The 19676-nt window shown below is 45.1% G+C and overlaps 2 non-coding genes across 2 annotated transcripts; one reads left to right on the top strand and one right to left on the bottom strand.

Moving 5' to 3' along the window:
- Positions 1-2902: 2902 nt before the first annotated feature.
- TRNAG-UCC lies at positions 2903-2974 on the bottom strand. The gene has a single exon. It is a non-coding gene; the product is annotated as a tRNA-Gly (tRNA).
- Positions 2975-12576: 9602 nt separating this feature from the next.
- TRNAG-UCC lies at positions 12577-12648 on the top strand. Its single transcript has one exon. It is a non-coding gene; the product is annotated as a tRNA-Gly (tRNA).
- Positions 12649-19676: the final 7028 nt, after the last annotated feature.

Here is a 19676-nt window from a genome sequence, read left to right as displayed (position 1 = left end):
TCACTGCATGAGCTCAGAGCTTCACCACCTTTGGGAGAAAGTGGAGATGCATCAGCTTTGCTGGCTAGCATTGAAGGTTGCTCTCCCTGAGGGCTCAATTGCTACCGATGCCTCTACACACCCAGCGTGCTTCCATTTTGCCTGGTGTAGACATTGTGACGTCAGCTGTGCTTCTAAGCTTCTAAGGAGTTTTCTTACTCCATTGGATTAATCTGCTAGGCCTGAGCAACCTGGAAGTCAGCTGGACCTGTCTGAACTGCCTGCTACCCTTTCAGAGGCACCCTTTCCGTAGGTAGTGTTTCCTATTCATATATTTTTAATACATATCTCCAGGATCACAGATAAAGCCAACAAGCTTAGAGATTTTTGAAAATGCTGTCCTGCAGGAGCTTGAATTTATGAGTTGCCTTCATTTAGTTTTACATTTTGGTGAGATGTGGTGAATGCACCACCCTGGCTGGAGCAGGAAAAAGGCGGCTTCTACACGTGTCTTTGTGCATGTGTGTTTCTGTGATTGCATAACTCAAAATGCCCCAAACCCAACACTGGGCACAGGAACAGACTGCTGAGTCAGGTGGTGATGTCACCGTCATCGCAGCTACTGATCTGTAAGGTTTGGTCTGGCTTCAACATGGGCGAACATGCTTGTTCTTCAGGGGTGTGGAATAAAGGGCTGCAGAGAGGGTTCCTTCTAGCTCCAGCACTTCTGTGGAGGGCTTTCTGGAAAGCAGATGAAACAACAAACAACCCCATCTGCTTACGGTGTCACTGATCATAGCAGTTGGCATTTGGTTGCACTGATAACTTATGTAGAAGTCTGCGTGTGCTGGAATTGCGGGGTTATGGATGACAGCAATCCCTCATCCCCATGCATCTTGAAACATCTCTATGTTGCAAAAAAGTTCCTTATAGTCCTAGTCGATAGGACATCTACTGGCTCACTGTCTCTTGTCAGAAGATAGAGCTGTCTATTCATAAACACTTTCCAACAACGGAAGGAGAAAATCTGGGCTGCCTGATTCACATCACTCTCCTCAGATGATGAATAAAGTGCAGAGCAAATCCTGTGCAACTGGTGGAATTTTGACTAAAGCTGTGTGCGAAAAAAAAAAGAAATTAAACATCTAGTTAGCTATTCTAAATAATTATCCATATAAAATGAGTTATTTGAATTTTATTATTATTATTATTATTCAAATGAGATTATTAATACCTTTTCCAAGCAGACTAAGATGTGTTGTGACTTCTGTGGGGAGTGCCCCTGTCTGGTTTGAAAAGGTATTCCCTACAGAAAGGAGAAAGGAAATTCCCTCCTGTCTCACGTACCCTGCTTGGCAGAGATAGACAGTATGTATAGTAATAGCCTCATAGAGGCTTCAACTGCCAGGGTCACTTTTTATTCCAGGGAAGGCTGACCTTTGTATGATGATGCCCCCATGCCCAAATCTTCAAATGTGTCACCTAATATCATGTATTTGCAACTTCCCTGCAGAAAACACAGCCGCTCCTTGTGGAAAAGTGACATGCACTGGTAAGGCATGCTAAGTCTGATGCAACAAGGGGAAATTCTTCTCTGACTGCCAGCAGCATGTAAATGGCACGCTCTGAGGAACGGAAGGAAACACACTAAAATTTGGGAATACCTCTGCTGATAGCCAAAACCGATTGGTCTCCAAAACATCCCTCTCCTTCATGCATGGTTTCCTCTTTCATCACAGTTGTGATCCAGACTGCACTCAAACAGATGGAAAGGTTGTTACTGATGTCAGCAGATCTTTCTCTGTATCCAGAGATCTGTGAAAGCTACAGTGATATGTAGAAGCTGCTTCCCAGCTAATGTCTCTGGAATTGCCTGAAAAACAAAGTTTTAGGCAACTGTGAAGTCCCCTTTCTCATAGAAGTACTCTTGAATACATTCCTCAAGCCTCTTGTAGGCCTGGAGGCACAACAACAGCTTGAGGACACTGAGGCTGTGGGTGTGTTGCTCACCTGCTGGGCACCCAGACTTCTGAGCTTTCACAGTGTTGGCTGTGACACCTGAATGGCAGTCAAGAATACAGGAACCTGGCAATATCGTTTTTAAAAGGCACTGGGGAGAATCAGGAACTGGATCGTTGTCAATTGCTTTTGGACACTCTTGGAAATCTATAAACAGATGGAATTTTGGCTTTGATCTCAAAGAATTAAATGTGCTTAGAAAAGTCTAGAAAAGTTGCTTTAGTCAGAGAGTGCAATCCTATAAAATAAAAGAACTGGCTGGATAATGGGTGAAATCACAGTGGTGCCAACTTGGAGGATTAGGGAAATACTCTCCTGTTTTGGTTGACTGAAGTAGACAGAGAGCTATTGGTTCTTCTTTTAGCCTGGGGATAGAGGTTTGAATTGCTTTGTCTTGTTGGAATGTGCCGTGCATCCTTAGGGATTAAATAGAAGTGAGTAGAGAAAAGGGAACTGCACTGAGTAAATGATATAGTATGGCATGTTGTATAGTGTACATAACCAAGGGTTTCTATGTAATGTACAGACTCGGGCTATTCAAAAGTGATGTTGCAGTGGTATGCTTGCTCAGCTCACATTGATGGCATGTTTATCTTCAATGTGTTTCAGTGACTCTGTGATTTTAATGCTAACAGACTATTCCTGCTGTTTGCTTTATTATATGGAACCTGAACAGTGTTTTCTAAGTCATTTTGGCAGCTATTCATAGATTGGTTAGAGTTGGAAAGGACCTTAAGATCATCGTCTTCCAAGCCCCCTGCTGTGGGCAGGGACGCTTCACTCTAGACCATGTCGCCCAAGGCTCTGTCCAACCTGGCCTTGAACACTGCCAGGGATGAAGAGTTTACCGCTTGTTTTTTTGGCAAGCTATACCAGTGCCTCAGAGCATCCTAAAAGGGAGCTTTGCGTTGGCCGGGAATCGAACCCGGGTCAACTGCTTGGAAGGCAGCTATGCTAACCACTATACCACCAACGCCTGGCACTTCTGTCCCAATCCAGTTGCATGAGGGAAGCTATTCCAGTTCGATGACACAATTGGTGGAGGCCTGAAAACCAAAACATATCAGAGAAGATGCCAGCAAGAGAACACAGTGGGGATAATGTTAAAGCCAATACACTATAGCTACAAGGTTAACACTCTTACGAGGGGTAATGGAACCCCACTGCTGCTCATTTTGAATGTCTGTCTCTTCTATGCAACAAAATGCTTGGATCACAGTCACAAAGTGTAGGCGATAACTCCTAGTAATAGAAGGAGCTTGAAACAGAATATCCCGAACTGACTCGTTCATGTCTATGTAGAAGAATGAGATAATTCATATATAGTTGGTGGAATCATTTGCATACCGTATGAAGGGCTTTAGTTAGCATTTCCAGGAGAGACTTGTTTGATGCTAACCTGAAGAGCTGGCAAGGAACGGAGCACTTTGGCTCTAGTTCAGGAAAGCATAACATTCAGCCTTCAACAAGACTTACTGGTATCCTTGAACTCAAGCACATGTTTAAGTGTCCTGCTGGCCTGTGGCCAGCTTGTTTAGCACCTTGTGGAACCAACTTCAGAATAGTGGAGTGGGCAGAGAAGTATTAGCTAATGTTATCAGAACCAGCGCCTTTAAATCGATGTGGTGCCTTGGCCTTAAGCCCCTTTCCCTTCTTTATCAAGAACTAATCTGGAAATGCTCCAAACTGGTTTGAGAAGAGTCTTTGTGAGACTGAGCCCTCTATCTTGTAGGCTCCTGGCAAAACTCCTGTTGCCTTCACTGGGGCAAGGTTTGGTGCTTGGTCTTCAGAGTCTATCCAGAGAGGAACACCTGTCCTATGAAAAGGGAGATGCTGTGGTGGCTGTAACGCTCTCTCGGCAGCTCAGCAAAGGTATCTTTGTTCTAGTGGTAGATCATCAGCTGCTTTGTGGGCTCTGGGATGATGTGCTCTTACACAGCTCGTTCCTGTGGGCTGCAGGGAGCAGCCGGGCACGGGGCACTGCCCTCGTGTTGCAATCAGGCACGCGCAGCAAGGCACAACCATGGGCGGCATCTCCATCAGTCCCTGCCTTCCCCATGCAGTGCCACACCACCCATCCACAGGCAGATGCAATAGGGCTTGGCCTTGGGCTTGCTGTATCAGGTCTCTTATTAGTAATCTAAAGAACATTAAAAACTTTCCCAGTGACAGGCAGTGGTGTGCTGAGTTCTATGATCTTGTGAATCCAAAGGAAAACTTCACCATTCCTCTTGTGGCTACACAAGCATGAGCTGCAGTGGCATTTTTGTTCTTGTTCTTTTAGAAGTCTAGCGTGAGTTTGCTTTCTTTGGTGAAACACCACTGCTGTCTTCTCTGTGGTATGTTATGTCTGGCAAGAGTGAATGGTGGGACTGAGGCTTGGAGCACCTTCTATCTTCACAGCAGGGAGGCTGAATTACTGTTAAAGGGAAAGCCTTTATTCATTTATGAATGTATTTTTGTCGGCTATAGCCAACCACAACTTGTTTCCTTAGACACGTACATGTTGAAATATTCTGTTCTGGAAACACTTTCACATAATACGTAGGTAATCCTAAGCAAGTGCTAATAACCCAAGTAGGAACCAGCTCCTACTTGCAGCGGTCTCATGAGACAGCCATTTGCTGGTCTACGTTTTGATGTAGTTTTCCTATTTGTCAAGGGTGTCAAGTATAACACTATTGTGCTCTAGAGCCGAAAAGCCCTGGCTTTGCTTTTTATGGTCCAGCAGGCAGAATATGGATTTGAGAGAGGAGTTTGGTACAAGCCCGTTTCTCCTTTGCCTTCAGACAGCTCCCTTGCTTCTTGGGCTCTGTGTGTTTACATTGGAGACGATTAGCTAGTGAAGTTTTTTGATATCATAGCATTGATGGTCGAGGTTGGCTTAAAGGTCAGGGATCAAAGGTCACAGATTGGGTCAAGGACGGAAGTAAGTGTCAAAAGCAAGGTCAAAGGTCATAGATGAGCATCAAAAGTTGCAGTCAGTTTCGGGGCTCACAGGTGGTGTCAAAGGGTATGGGTCAAGGTCAAAGCTTGCTGTTTGGCTCCAAGGTCAAATGTTGGAGTCAATGTTCATCAATTGGGGACAAAGGTCAAAGGTCACTGATCAGGGTTGAAGGACACCAATTGTTGTCAAAGGTATTTGGTCACTGGTCAGCACGCAGGGATCGGGGCAGGGGTCAAGGAGCAGAGAGTCACAGACAAAGATCAGGGTTTTAGGTCAAAAGATCAAAGATTGTGGATGAGTGTTAAAGGTCAGGGGTCAAAGTCAAAGACATATATTGGTCAAAAGTTAGGGATCAGAGTCAAGGGTCAAATGTTGCGGATGGGCCAACAGTCATTGTTTGGTGACAGAAGTCATGGATCAATGTCAAAGGTCAAATGTCAGAGGTCAGAGATTTGAGTTAAATGATAGTTGTTGGGAGTCAAAGGTAGAAAGTTGCACGTCAGGTGAAAGGTCACGCGTCTGGTCAGGGTCACGGATGGGGTCTGTTCAGGGGGGTCAAAGGTCACATATTGGGTTCAAAGGTAAAAGATGACTGATAAGGGCCAAAGGTCACATGTCAAAGTCAGTGGCCATGTGTAAGGTCAAAGATCTTTGGATGGGGTCAAGAGTCAAAGGTCATAGGCCATAGCCAAGCGCCAGGGGTCAGATCACAGTTAGTGGGTCAGGGGTTGGACCCTGGGGTCTCGTATCAGGGTCAGAGGTCATAGGCGAGAAACAAAGGTTGGGGTGGCATTTGGGTGCCAGCTGTTGGGTCAAAGGTCAGAGCTCAGGATCAAAGCTTGGAGTCAAGAATCAAGGGTCAGAGGTCAGTGGGTAGTTTCTGTGTTTGGGCAGGAGCTTAAACACACCGGTCAGCGAAAAGGCTCACGTCAGCTCCACTGAGGGGCGGCGGGAGCCCCAGTATCCAAACATGGCCAGTGGCAGCCTTGGCTGTGGGACACACTGCTCTGGCACACCAGTAGGATCTCTCCTTCGGGATGGCCATACCACGGTGCGCAGATGTCTTCTGACACACAGACAAAGTGGGACACCTGCTTACTCCTCTGTGCCTCCACGCACACGGCTTGGTCAGCACGTGAGCGTGAGAGGCCCTGTTGTGATTTCAGCAAATGCTGGTCCCTTGAATGCTCCTGTCTTATTCTCTTGATCTGCTACAAATAGAGTTCCAGCTCTCTCTTGCTTCTTCACAGCAAGGCACCACACCATTACAGGCTGATAGAATCATAGAATGGTTACAGCTGGAAAGGACCTTAAGATCATCTAGTTCCAGCTCCCCTGCCATGGGCAGGGACACCTCGCACTAAACCATGTCACCCAAGACTCCATGCAACCTGGCCTTGATGGGAAGGATTTGGTGGTCACCGTCGCAGGACGTCAAATTCACTGCCTGTTTGAGAAACGCTGCTGCAGCGAGGTTTGGAAACACAGTTTTACACCATCCTTATTCACTCCATTCCCCAGCGATCAATCGGAAGAGTCAGTCCTTCTCTTTGCCTGTACCATAGCTCCAGACAAAAGACCTCGAAATTTCCATCCATCGGCACTTGGAAACACTGGAAAGTGCCACTTTTGAAAGGGGTTAATGAAATCTCCAACAGAGAGTCCAGCAGAACCTTTGGAATGTCAGCCAAAGCCGTGCAGGACGCTGAAACTCGAGCTGTCCCGGGAAGCGCATTTACCGAATCTCCTTGCGTCAAATAAAACACACCTCTGGGTGAGCTTGTGTTTCAGCATTTTTAATAAGAGAAGATATTAGACCCTCGCTGAGGAAATAGGGATTTAGCGTTTTGGAACAGGCTGCCAAGAGAAGGAGGGGAGGTATTAACAGAACCCTCTTCAGGACAGAAACAGGGAAAACTTCCTCGGGGTGAGAATTCTGGCAAACCCTGGAAAAAGACACATCAGTCAGTAGCTTGGGTGGCAGGACCAGCAATCTGAGCCTAGCACATTCCCATGGCATTTGCCTGGAATGAAAAACTAGACAAAGAGGTTTAGCTGGGCCTGAGCGATGATTTATTTTTTCCTGACTTACTCATCCAGTTCCTCGAATGATTCCTGTCACCTTCACCAAAAGTTGAGGAGAAGGGAGCGCCGGGAAAGCAGGGGCTATGCATTAGGATCTTTGCATAGAGAAAACCCTGGAAGCCTTACATCAGTCATCTTTTATTTGTCCTCCTGAGATCTTTTGGGGACTTCAAGTAGACTACTTGAACTGGCCTCATTCCCAAACAAAAATGGACTCCCCGAAAGGATCTCAGGTGAATTTGGGTGCATTAGTTCTCCTACTTGTCCTCCAGCCATGTCTCTTTTACCTCAGTAGAGTCCTGAGCTGATCTTACAGATAGACCTCCATTTTGTAATTGTCTTTGGAGTTCCCCAAGTTATGAAAATTGAATCTAGAAATTGTCTGGTTTCAGCAGAACACAGGAGACTAAAGAGCTCCTGGGTCCAAAACATGCTTCAGGCTGTGCCTGCCTGGGATGCGTGAAAAGAAGAGCATTATGTGCAGGAAGATGTGGAAGAGCTGATGTTGTGGGTCTGCGTTCCCAAATCAGGATGATTGGTGCCATTCTGATCAAGGAGCAAGACTGAAAAAGGGGAAAGTCATCCCAGCCTGGGTTGCAAGTATAGAGTATGGAGAGCTGCTGGAATATGCTTGGAGGTTAGATTGAAACAGTGAATCTGGATGAAATGCTACAGTTCATTTTGCATCCTCCAAGGCCTGCTCGAAGGCCTGCAAGTGGTCACCAGTTCTGCTTTCTCTTCAATGCTATGGGTCCGCTGGATTAAGGACACAAATAATCATCAGCTCCTCAAGCTGAACTGCTGCTGCATGGGGTGTGCAAACACATTGTGCAGAGAGACTATTTGCCCAGCTGGTTTTGAAAAGCCCCCCTAGGAAGGTTGGGCCTCTGGCTCTGAGTAAGCTGCACTTCAACTTTAGGGACAAAACGATGGTTCTTCCATGAAGAATTGCCATGGGCCAGCAAGCCTCACACAGCATTTAAGAGAAGTCTTTGGGATTCTTGAGACCATGCCTAAAAGCCTGTGGTTTTGCAAAGCCATTGTAGGAGCCGGATACCATCAGAACATGGAAGTGCACTGGCTGTGGTTCCGTTCCTTCAGGAATTCCGCCTCATCCAGCCACCCTGGCGTAGGCCCAATGGGTCCTTGTGAAGTTGGCCCAGCTTTGATATGCAGAGAGCCTGTAAAAAAGGTGAAAGCATTCCCAGCCATGACAGTTCCTTAGCAATGAATTTTGAGTATTTTGCAGTTCTTTCTACAGGTTTCTTTTTATGAAATAGGAAACATGACAGATCTCCCTTTCAAATGCGTTTTTCATGACCATGTGAAAGAAAAAAACAACAGAAAAACTGGTTAGTGTGGTTTATATTTTTAATAGTCATGAGCATTCTATTAAAGTATGTGTGGCTCAAAAGAGTATAGTGATCATCAGGCTTATTATTCAGAGAGAGACAATAGCAATATTAATGAGGCTCAGACATCTGTCAAATTAATCTGGAGTTTAAAGTTCAGGAAACAAAGGCAGGATTTAGTTTTTCTAACTGTGATTTCCCATTTCTGTCAAAATCTGAGTGGCCGTGACTTGCGGTGAAGAGGTTAATTTATATTTTTCTAGAGTTTATACAACCAGAAGAATGAGGAACATAGGAAAACTGATATAGTGGCCCTGTAGACAAAACTCTCACTGCTCTTGCCACTTTGGCGTGGAGGATCCAGATCAGATCAAACAACGTAAGTGTACAGCACACGTGGGGGATGTTGATTCCACTGGCATGCACTAGTGTGTAGAAAATCCCACGTACATTCAGATTCAAGGGATATCCCCTGTTCCGATCCCAGAAATAGGGATTCACTCTTGCCATCATATCAGGGCTGCCACTGTGTCCTCTTGCCAGAGTTCACATGGTTGTGAGGGAAAAAGAATGGTCTGGGATTCACTGCATAGTGTAGAGCTGAAGGCAAAACCTTATTGTTGTGGATTTGCATATCCAGATATTTTCTTATCTGCCTCACTCATCTCCAAGGTTTCCTTCTCTTCACCAAGTTTATGTAATTCTTCACCCAGCACGACAGAGGGTAAACTCAGGATGGCTGCAGAGTTTAGGATGAGCATCTCCATCTCCATGGCTAGAAGAGCCTCCTGCAATGGATGTTAACAGCACTCAGAGCAGACTGGATCTGCTGGGGCCGAAGTGATGCTCATCTGATCACCCAGCATAGTTCTTATTGCCTCCTGGTGGACAGACTGCCCATGCAGTAAATGCATGCACAATTCCCACCCCTATTCAGAATTTTGGAAATCATCAGCTCAGCGCTAGTCACCTAGCACAGGAGATAGCTGTCCTCCACTGCTCAGCAGCTCATTTTATTGCCTTTTTGTGGGTTTTTCAATTTTGTTGTGCAAGTCAATGAATACTCAAAAGTTCTGTCTAGCAGTTTCAGCACAGAAGTTGCAGCCAAGACCTCTTGGGCTCTAGTCCCTCAGCTGACACTGAGTGCATTTCTGTTTGAGCAAGTCACTCAGTTTCTTTGTGTTAGGCTTTCCCCTTTCTGTGCTGCTCTGTGCGCACACTGACTGGTTTATTAGTCATCTCAAGTGGATGTTTGGAGGATCAGACTCATTTAGAAAAGAAACAGCTGAGAGGGAAAAATGTTCCCTACTTCTGAACTTCATTAAAACTTTATTATTCTATGAATTTTGTGCAAGAAGGACTGTAAGTATTCAGAAATAGATATATTCTTCATTTGAATTTCTACAGGGAACAGGCGAATATTTTCCTCATTTCATAGTGATTTACTGAAGAGAGACATCTCCTTTACACCTTTCCCAGCAATAAAAACAGTTAAAACATAATCCTCCTAAGTATTGCTTGCCACCTGCACACGGTGTCCAGGCCAGCCTCATTCTCCCGCATGGAGTTTTCAACACAAGCTCCTTATTCAGTTGCTAGACACTATCATGTTCGGTTTCAAGATAGCTCACCTCTTCCTGTGGAGGAGGTTGTAGCCATTAAGCACGTTCCTGCAGAGAAACAACTGGACTGTCTATTTCTATGTCCTTGTCACATGGAGGAAACTATAAAACATTGGTAGTTTGCTGTTAGATTAATTCCCAACACAGCCAGGCAGGAAAACAGCAGACAGCAGTGGTCCTATGGCATCATAAATCTGAAGTGAAAGGAAAAACAGGACCAAAGTGAATTTTACTACAAGATGGGATGTTTAATCAAATTCATTCTCACCTCGCCATTTGAAAGCAGCCAAACAGTAAGGACTAGGAAATAGATTCATACAATCACAGAATGGGTTGATTTGGAAGAGACCTTAAAGATCATCTAGTTCCAACCGTGCTGCTGAAATGGGCAGGGGCACTTTCCACTAGAACAGGTTGCTCAAAGCCCCATCCAACCTGGCCTTGAACACTCCCAGAGGTGGGGCAGCTATAACTTCTCCGGGCACCCTGTGCCAGTGTCTCACCACCCTCATAATAAAGAATTTTTTTCCTAGTATCTAATCTAGATCTACCCTCTTTCAGTTTAAAGCCATTCCCCCTTGTCCTGTCAATAAGTGCCCTCGTAAAAAGTCCCTCTCCAGGCTCCTTGTACCCCTTTTAGGTATTGAAGGCTCCACAGAGCCTTCTCTTCTCCAGGCTGAACAAACCCAGCTCCCTTCACCTGACTTCATAGCAGAGGTGCTCCAGCCCTCTGACTTCAGGAAGTTACCTGAATATAGGGAGTCATCAGCCAAACACACCAGGGGAATTGGATGCATGCAGTTATGCTGTATGGGAAATTTCTTGTTACCTGCACCATTAAGGCAGATTCAAGGGACTTAATAATTTGGTCTCTTGACAATCTGAGGATCAAAGCGAAGACAGAGCCTTCCAAATATATCTTTTTGTCCTCCTTTGTCTATAATTTGAAAAATAACCAGGGATCACAGTCCTTATGGAACTTTCAATGAGGTTTGTGCCTTTGATATGTGAAAGCATATTCAGAACACAGAATATTTCCACATGTATGTGTCTAAGAAAACAAGTTGTGGCTGGCTATAGCCAAGAAAAATACATTCATAAATGAATAAAGGCTTTCCTTTCAGCGGTAATTCAGCCTCCCTGCTGTGAAGATAGAAGGTGCTCCAAGCCTCAGTTCCATCATTCACACTCTTGCCACGCATAACATACCGCAGAGAAGACAGCAGTGGTGTTTTACCAAAGAAAGCAAACTCACGCTAGACTTCTAAAAGAACAAGAACAAAAATGCCACTGCAGCTCATGCTTGTGTAGCCACAAGAGGAATGGTGAAGTTTTCCTTTGGATTCACAAGATCACAGGACCCAGCACACCACTGCCTGTCACTGGGAAAGTTTTTAATGTTCTTTAGATTACTAATAAGAGACCTGATACAGCAAGCCCAAGGCCAAGCCCTGTTGCATCTGCCTGTGGATGGGTGGTGTGGCACTGCGTGGGAAAGGCAGGGACTGATGGAGATGCCGCCCATGGTTGTGCCTTGCTGCGCGTGCCTGATTGCAACACGAGGGCAGTGCCCCGTGCCCGGCTGCTCCCTGCAGCCCACAGGAACGAGCTGTGTAAGAGCACATCATCCCAGAGCCCACAAAGCAGCTGATGATCTACCACTAGAACAAAGATACCTTTGCTGAGCTGCCGAGAGAGCGTTACAGCCACCACAGCATCTCCCTTTTCATAGGACAGGTGTTCCTCTCTGGATAGACTCTGAAGACCAAGCACCAAACCTTGCCCCAGTGAAGGCAACAGGAGTTTTGCCAGGAGCCTACAAGATAGAGGGCTCAGTCTCACAAAGACTCTTCTCAAACCAGTTTGGAGCATTTCCAGATTAGTTCTTGATAAAGAAGGGAAAGGGGCTTAAGGCCAAGGCACCACATCGATTTAAAGGCGCTGGTTCTGATAACATTAGCTAATACTTCTCTGCCCACTCCACTATTCTGAAGTTGGTTCCACAAGGTGCTAAACAAGCTGGCCACAGGCCAGCAGGACACTTAAACATGTGCTTGAGTTCAAGGATACCAGTAAGTCTTGTTGAAGGCTGAATGTTATGCTTTCCTGAACTAGAGCCAAAGTGCTCCGTTCCTTGCCAGCTCTTCAGGTTAGCATCAAACAAGTCTCTCCTGGAAATGCTAACTAAAGCCCTTCATACGGTATGCAAATGATTCCACCAACTATATATGAATTATCTCATTCTTCTACATAGACATGAACGAGTCAGTTCGGGATATTCTGTTTCAAGCTCCTTCTATTACTAGGAGTTATCGCCTACACTTTGTGACTGTGATCCAAGCATTTTGTTGCATAGAAGAGACAGACATTCAAAATGAGCAGCAGTGGGGTTCCATTACCCCTCGTAAGAGTGTTAACCTTGTAGCTATAGTGTATTGGCTTTAACATTATCCCCACTGTGTTCTCTTGCTGGCATCTTCTCTGATATGTTTTGGTTTTCAGGCCTCCACCAATTGTGTCATCGAACTGGAATAGCTTCCCTCATGCAACTGGATTGGGACAGAAGTGCCAGGCGTTGGTGGTATAGTGGTTAGCATAGCTGCCTTCCAAGCAGTTGACCCGGGTTCGATTCCCGGCCAACGCAAAGCTCCCTTTTAGGATGCTCTGAGGCACTGGTATAGCTTGCCAAAAAAACAAGTGGCAAACTCTTCATCCCTGGCAGTGTTCAAGGCCAGGTTGGACAGAGCCTTGGGCGACATGGTCTAGAGTGAAGCGTCCCTGCCCGCAGCAGGGGGCTTGGAAGACGATGATCTTAAGGTCCTTTCCAACTCTAACCAATCTATGAATAGCTGCCAAAATGACTTAGAAAACACTGTTCAGGTTCCATATAATAAAGCAAACAGCAGGAATAGTCTGTTAGCATTAAAATCACAGAGTCACTGAAACACATTGAAGATAAACATGCCATCAATGTGAGCTGAGCAAGCATACCACTGCAACATCACTTTTGAATAGCCCAAGTCTGTACATTACATAGAAACCCTTGGTTACGTACACCATATGACATGCCATACAATATTATTTACTTAGTACAGTTCCCTTTTCTCTACTCACTTCTATTTAATCCCTAAGGATGCACGGCACATTCCAACAAGACAAAGCAATTCAAACCTCTATCCCCAGGCTAAAAGAAGAACCAATAGCTCTCTGTCTACTTCAGTCAACCAAAACAGGAGAGTATTTCCTTAATCCTCCAAGTTGGCACCACTGTGATTTCACCCATTATCCAGCCAGTTCTTTTATTTTATAGGATTGCACTCTCTGACTAAAGCAACTTTTCTAGACTTTTCTAAGCACATTTAATTCTTTGAGATCAAAGCCAAAATTCCATCTGTTTATAGATTTCCAAGAGTGTCCAAAAGCAATTGACAACGATTCAGTTCCTGATTCTCCCCAGTGCCTTTTAAAAACGATATTGCCAGGTTCCTGTATTCTTGACTGCCATTCAGGTGTCACAGCTAACACCGTGAAAGCTCAGAAGTCTGGGTGCCCAGCAGGTGAGCAACACACCCACAGCCTCAGTGTCCTCAAGCTGTTGTTGTGCCTCCAGGCCTATAACAGGCTAGAGGGATTTACCCAAGAGTATTTCTGTCTATAGGATCAAGATCTTTCTGCCCTAATGGACACTTTTTGTCTCTACCTTGGACATGGTGTATCAGGGTTGCTGGGCAAAGAAACTCTGAAAAGATGTATGCACAGGCTTGGCAGATAAGAGGAAGAATCATGTGAGGCCCCAAATTCCATGAGAAAGGGGACTTCATAGCTTCATAAAACTCTGCTTTTTAGACAGTTCCACAGACATTGGCTGGGAAGCAGCTTCTACATATCACTGGATACAGAGAAAGATCTACTGACATCAGTAACAACCTTTCCATCTGCAGTATGGATCACACCCGTGGTGAAAGAGGAAACCATGCATGAAGGAGAGGGATGTTTTGGAGACCAATCGGTTTTGGCTATCAGCAGAGGTATTCCCAGATTTTAGTGTGTTTCCTTCCATTCCTCAGAGCGCGCCATTTACATGCTGCTGGCAGTCAGAGAAGAATTTCCCCTTGTTGCATCAGACTTAGCATGCCTTACCAGTGCATGTCACTTTTCCACAAGGAGCGGCTGTGTTTTCTGCAGGGAAGTTGCAAATACATGATATTAGGTGACACATTTGAAGATTTGGGCATGGGGGCATCATCATACAAAGGTCAGCCTTCCCTGGAATAAAAAGTGACCCTGGCAGTTGAAGCCTCTATGAGGCTATTACTGTACATACTGCCTATCTCTGCCAAGCAGGGTACGTGAGACAGGAGGGAATTTCCTTTCTCCTTTCTGTAGGGAATACCTTTTCAAACCAGACAGGGGCACTCCCCACAGAAGTCACAACACATCTTAGTCTGCTTGGAAAAGGTATTAATAATCTCATTTGAATAATAATAATAATAATAAAATTCAAATAACTCATTTTATATGGATAATTATTTAGAATAGCTAACTAGATGTTTAATTTCTTTTTTTTTTCGCACACAGCTTTAGTCAAAATTCCACCAGTTGCACAGGATTTGCTCTGCACTTTATTCATCATCTGAGGAGAGTGATGTGAATCAGGCAGCCCAGATTTTCTCCTTCCGTTGTTGGAAAGTGTTTATGAATAGACAGCTCTGTCTTCTGACAAGAGACAGTGAGCCAGTAGATGTCCTATCGACTAGGACTATAAGGAACTTTTTTGCAACATAGAGATGTTTCAAGATGCATGCGGATGAAAGATTGCTGTCATCCGTAACCCCGCAATTCCAGCACACGCAGACTTCTACATAAGTTATCAGTGCAACCAAATGCCAACTGCTATGATCAGTGACACCGTAAGCAGATGGGGTTGTTTGTTGTTTCATCTGCTTTCCAGAAAGCCCTCCACAGAAGTGCTGGAGCTAGAAGGAACCCTCTCTGCAGCCCTTTATTCCACACCCCTGAAGAACAAGCATGTTCGCCCATGTTGAAGCCAGACCAAACCTTACAGATCAGTAGCTGCGATGACGGTGACATCACCACCTGACTCAGCAGTCTGTTCCTGTGCCCAGTGTTGGGTTTGGGGCATTTTGAGTTATGCAATCACAGAAACACACATGCACAAAGACACGTGTAGAAGCCGCCTTTTTCCTGCTCCAGCCAGGGTGGTGCATTCACCACATCTCACCAAAATGTAAAACTAAATGAAGGCAACTCATAAATTCAAGCTCCTGCAGGACAGCATTTTCAAAAATCTCTAAGCTTGTTGGCTTTATCTGTGATCCTGGAGATATGTATTAAAAATATATGAATAGGAAACACTACCTACGGAAAGGGTGCCTCTGAAAGGGTAGCAGGCAGTTCAGACAGGTCCAGCTGACTTCCAGGTTGCTCAGGCCTAGCAGATTAATCCAATGGAGTAAGAAAACTCCTTAGAAGCTTAGAAGCACAGCTGACGTCACAATGTCTACACCAGGCAAAATGGAAGCACGCTGGGTGTGTAGAGGCATCGGTAGCAATTGAGCCCTCAGGGAGAGCAACCTTCAATGCTAGCCAGCAAAGCTGATGCATCTCCACTTTCTCCCAAAGGTGTGAAGCTCTGAGCTCATGCAGTGAAGCATGCAGGAGCTGACTGTGTAGCAAGCTACCTGAAAAGAGAGGAAAGCCGTGTATGCATCACCTAACTTTCAGCACTGCGCTCCATGCTTAGCACAGTGGTTGCCATCTGCCCAATGAGTAAGACAGGTTGCTCTGTGAAGCTAATCCAGCACAGGAATCATTCAGAAGCTTCAGCTCTCTGTCTCTAGGGACCCTGACATTTTAAGAGACATTTTGCTCCTGACATTTTAAGAGACGAGAGGGATCTTCATTGCTCACTTCATGTTTAAAGACAGGCCATGTGTGCTTTTCCCGTAACAACACCAACGTACAGAGTCAATTGAAACATTGTGAAATTAGCATTGTATTGAACCAGTCTTTCCATTTTCTATGACTTTCCTTTATAGATTTATACTTGAAGATGTGTATGTCTTGCTTCTGGCTTCTAAAAAATAGGGGAAACTCCCAGCTCTCTTAACCTCAAATCTACTGGTTTTCATTATGAAAGCTTTTATTCTTTTTATTGCTCTCCTCTGCATTCTCTCCCCATTTGTCACCTTTGCTTTCAGAACTCTTGTGGTTGCTGATGACCAGCATCACAATAACTCCTCCTGCTTACACTTTCTTTCCAAAAACACTGGTCCAGAGGTCTGAACAATTTGAATGTACTGACATGTATCTGCTTGCCCAATGCCCAGCTTCAGGAAAGCCAAAGTCATTGTGGACACATCGCCACAGCTATGTGGACCAGCTGTTAAGAGATCAATCCCCTCTATGTCACAGCTTCTCAGGCAGCCTTCCGTTCTGAAAGCTTGAGAGGATCCATTTCAAAACAAACAACAAAGGGAAGAGGTGGATGGGAAATAAAGGCTTTGAAATAAAACCCATGCAGCAACCAATGGGTCACAGGATTTGTGAGCTATTTTGCCTCTCAGCCCTTGACAGCAATGGGGCACACGTATATGCTCTAGGAACACCTTGTGCACCAGGACCCTGAACAATGCAGAAGGAAAACTGAGCCACAGTGCTCTTCCACTTCATTGTGGGTACCACATAGCCTGAACAGAGTTGAACACAGAATTGCACTCCTTGACTTGATGACATATCTGCCACCTGGAGGGACCCACAGGATGGAGTAGATGCCTTTGCTTGTACAGGATGGGTAGATCTATACAATGCAACACAGAGCTGTCCAGGAATGCCAGCCTGGGCCCACAGTGCTGTACTTGTGGAATGGAAACCTCTGTGCCATACTGCTCAGCACAGCTGGTCTGGGATTAACGTGCGTACATCTGGCCCAGAGGACTTGGCACTGCACTCTCCAGCTCTGGCAATAGTTCACACCAGACCAGTTCAAACAGTTCTGCCGTTCTGCATCCAAAGCATCCCAGAGCATACGAAATCTCAGGATGCCTCCATCACCATGTGGTTGTTCATAATAAACAAGACATTTTCAGAGGTGTGACAGGATTCTTCCTCCTGCACTGTACAGGCCTCAAACAGCAAAATCCAGGGGTGACATTTCAGAGCACCAATATCTTCTCCTGATAGACAAGTAAAGGTAGCAAGATTCATAAGCCTTGAATATGGCTCAGCTATATGCATATGGCTAAAGCCTATGTGTAGTTACATTAATTGGAAGCCAAATGCAAACACCTCTGGGGGTTCATTAACATTTAACTTGTGTCAGAGCACAATGAGTTGCAATGTTCCCTTTGTGGCATCAAATTAGGCCCAGTAATTGGTCTCTATTAAGATACAATCCCCAGCTTCCATTAGCACGTCTCTACTGGCAATTTATTCACAGCAAAGGTTCTCTCATTCCAACTGCTCTAGTTGTCTTTTTCAGAAAGCTTACAGTTGTTTCTGGATAGAAACATGGGTAGGACAAACCCACAAGTAAATAAAATTACAAATACAGTAGCTTTCACACAGAACCTGGAGCGTGATCCAGGGGTCACGGAAGTCAGTGAAACCACTGGCTTTGTCTTCCATGGGCTTTGGATCAGACTGCTGAGGAACAAATTTTTGCTACAGTTTCAGCCTTTTGGAGCATTTGCTCAGCTATTTCACATCCACTGTAATTTAACATGCATAGAGAGCGACTCTCCAGCCCTTTCTTGCACAGAACAGCTTGGTCCCATTAACAGGAATGGTTCTCACAAGGAAGTTCTCTTTCATACACAGGCTGCATACCAAGGACAGCAGTGTCTAAACAACAGTCCAGGAGGGAAGAAGTAATTTCTAATGAGAACTCGTTGCCCTAAAGCTGCGGCCAGTCACATCACACTGGTGACACTATTTCATACTTTGTTGTCATCCACATCTCTCTCTTCCTTCCACCTCTTCTAAAATTGCTTCCCCCTCTTCAATTGCTTACAGGTGCCTGCAAGAGCAAGGGGAGGAACCGTGACCCTGGTTTTTAACTTATTGACCTTGCAGAACATTTTACCCTTCAAAGGTTAAATAGTGAGAGATCTGCTTCCCAAGAGATCTCAGTGGCAACACCCTCCCACCTCTGCAGGAGAAGGAAGGTTTCTCCTATGTTCCTCTGGCTCATTGACACAGCAGCCTCCAAAGCAATTGGCTCTGCAGGCAGAGAAGCAGTGTCAGACTCAGCACCACTTTGCTGCATCTACACAGTGTAAGTTCATTTCACGAGGGCCAGTTCTGGTTTGTAGATTGGAAAATGCTGCAGTAAGTTGCAAAAATCATGGTGAAGACCAATCCAACTTGGAAAACACAAAGCAAATGCAATAAGCAGGATCAGGATTGCACCTCCACAAACACAAACACAAAAAAATCGCCCCACATATAAACAACCAAGCAGCAAAAAGAAACCGAGAAACATATAAAAGCCCAATGTTTCAGAAAAAGGCTTAATGTAAAAAGCAAAATTGCATCACTCCCTGGCACGCTAATGAATCCACTTCCCAAAGTGTTATCCTACACACTCTTTCACAACACTGAATCTCCCACATTCAGCATACTGCAGATTTCTAAAGACCTCTTCATAAAAATACAACGCACACTTGACGACTGCAGGACAGTGGGAGCACTTTCTTTGCTGAAAGAATAGCACAACACTAGACAGCAGCCAAGGAGCTTTCCAAAAGCCAAGAGTTTACTCAAAGCTGTTCTTGAAATTCAGGGTGGCCTCTCTTCACCAAAGTTTTGGTATTTTAGCTCCAGTCCAGCGTGCTCGCAATATTTGGCAGATCAACACCAACACAGGACTGGCTCATGCAAAGTCACTCTGCTGCTTTGGCATCCCATCTCCCAAAGAGACAAGGGCCAGCTGCTTTCAGGAAAGTGCATTCAGCTCCTAATGACTTTGCTTTATTTTAAGTGCATTTAGCACAAGTTTCAAACTGATTTAGAAGGCTCCTTGTCAGTGTCCCCTTAGAAGAGCACACCAAAACAGACCTGCTAAAGCCGCCACATCTGGGGCTGGAGAGTTCCTGTTTCCCTCAGCAGCAGCATCAGATCTCTCAGAAGCAAAGGCAACATCCAACTCCATCACCTCAAGGATGGGGCCAACAACCTTCACTCAGCAACAAGGAACACAGCAAGGAGCAAAGGAGCTGCAGGATGGAAAGTCAGAGGGACTGGAAGGACTGAGGGCAAGATGTGCTGCTGCGAAAGATCACTTGTATCCTGGCCAAGCAGCACTGCTCTACAGTCTCTTCTGTCTCTGCCTTAGCATCAGGCTCAGCTCCCCAGGCATCTGGAATTAGCAAATGAGGCCATAGGGCAACTTGTACTCTTGCAGCTACCTTGACTATGCACCAAGCTGAGCTTGTTTTGCTACAAGCCGAAAATCTGTCTCTCAGAGATGAACTTTGGCACTCATTCCTTCATTTTTTTGTAAAGCCCACATACACATATAAAATGAGATACCTATTTCACCAAAATCAAACCAAGCGTGAGGTAGCTTAGATATTATTGGATAAAACTTTTAAAAATAACAATTGTTACTTTGTTTTACTCACTTCATCTTGTTCTTCAAGCACTTATGAT

Source organism: Strigops habroptila, chromosome 3 (assembly GCF_004027225.2).
Source record: "Strigops habroptila isolate Jane chromosome 3, bStrHab1.2.pri, whole genome shotgun sequence".
Classification (NCBI taxonomy): Eukaryota; Metazoa; Chordata; class Aves; order Psittaciformes; family Psittacidae; genus Strigops; species Strigops habroptila.
Note: the sequence above shows the minus strand (reverse complement) of the source record. Positions and strands in the feature narration are given on the sequence as shown.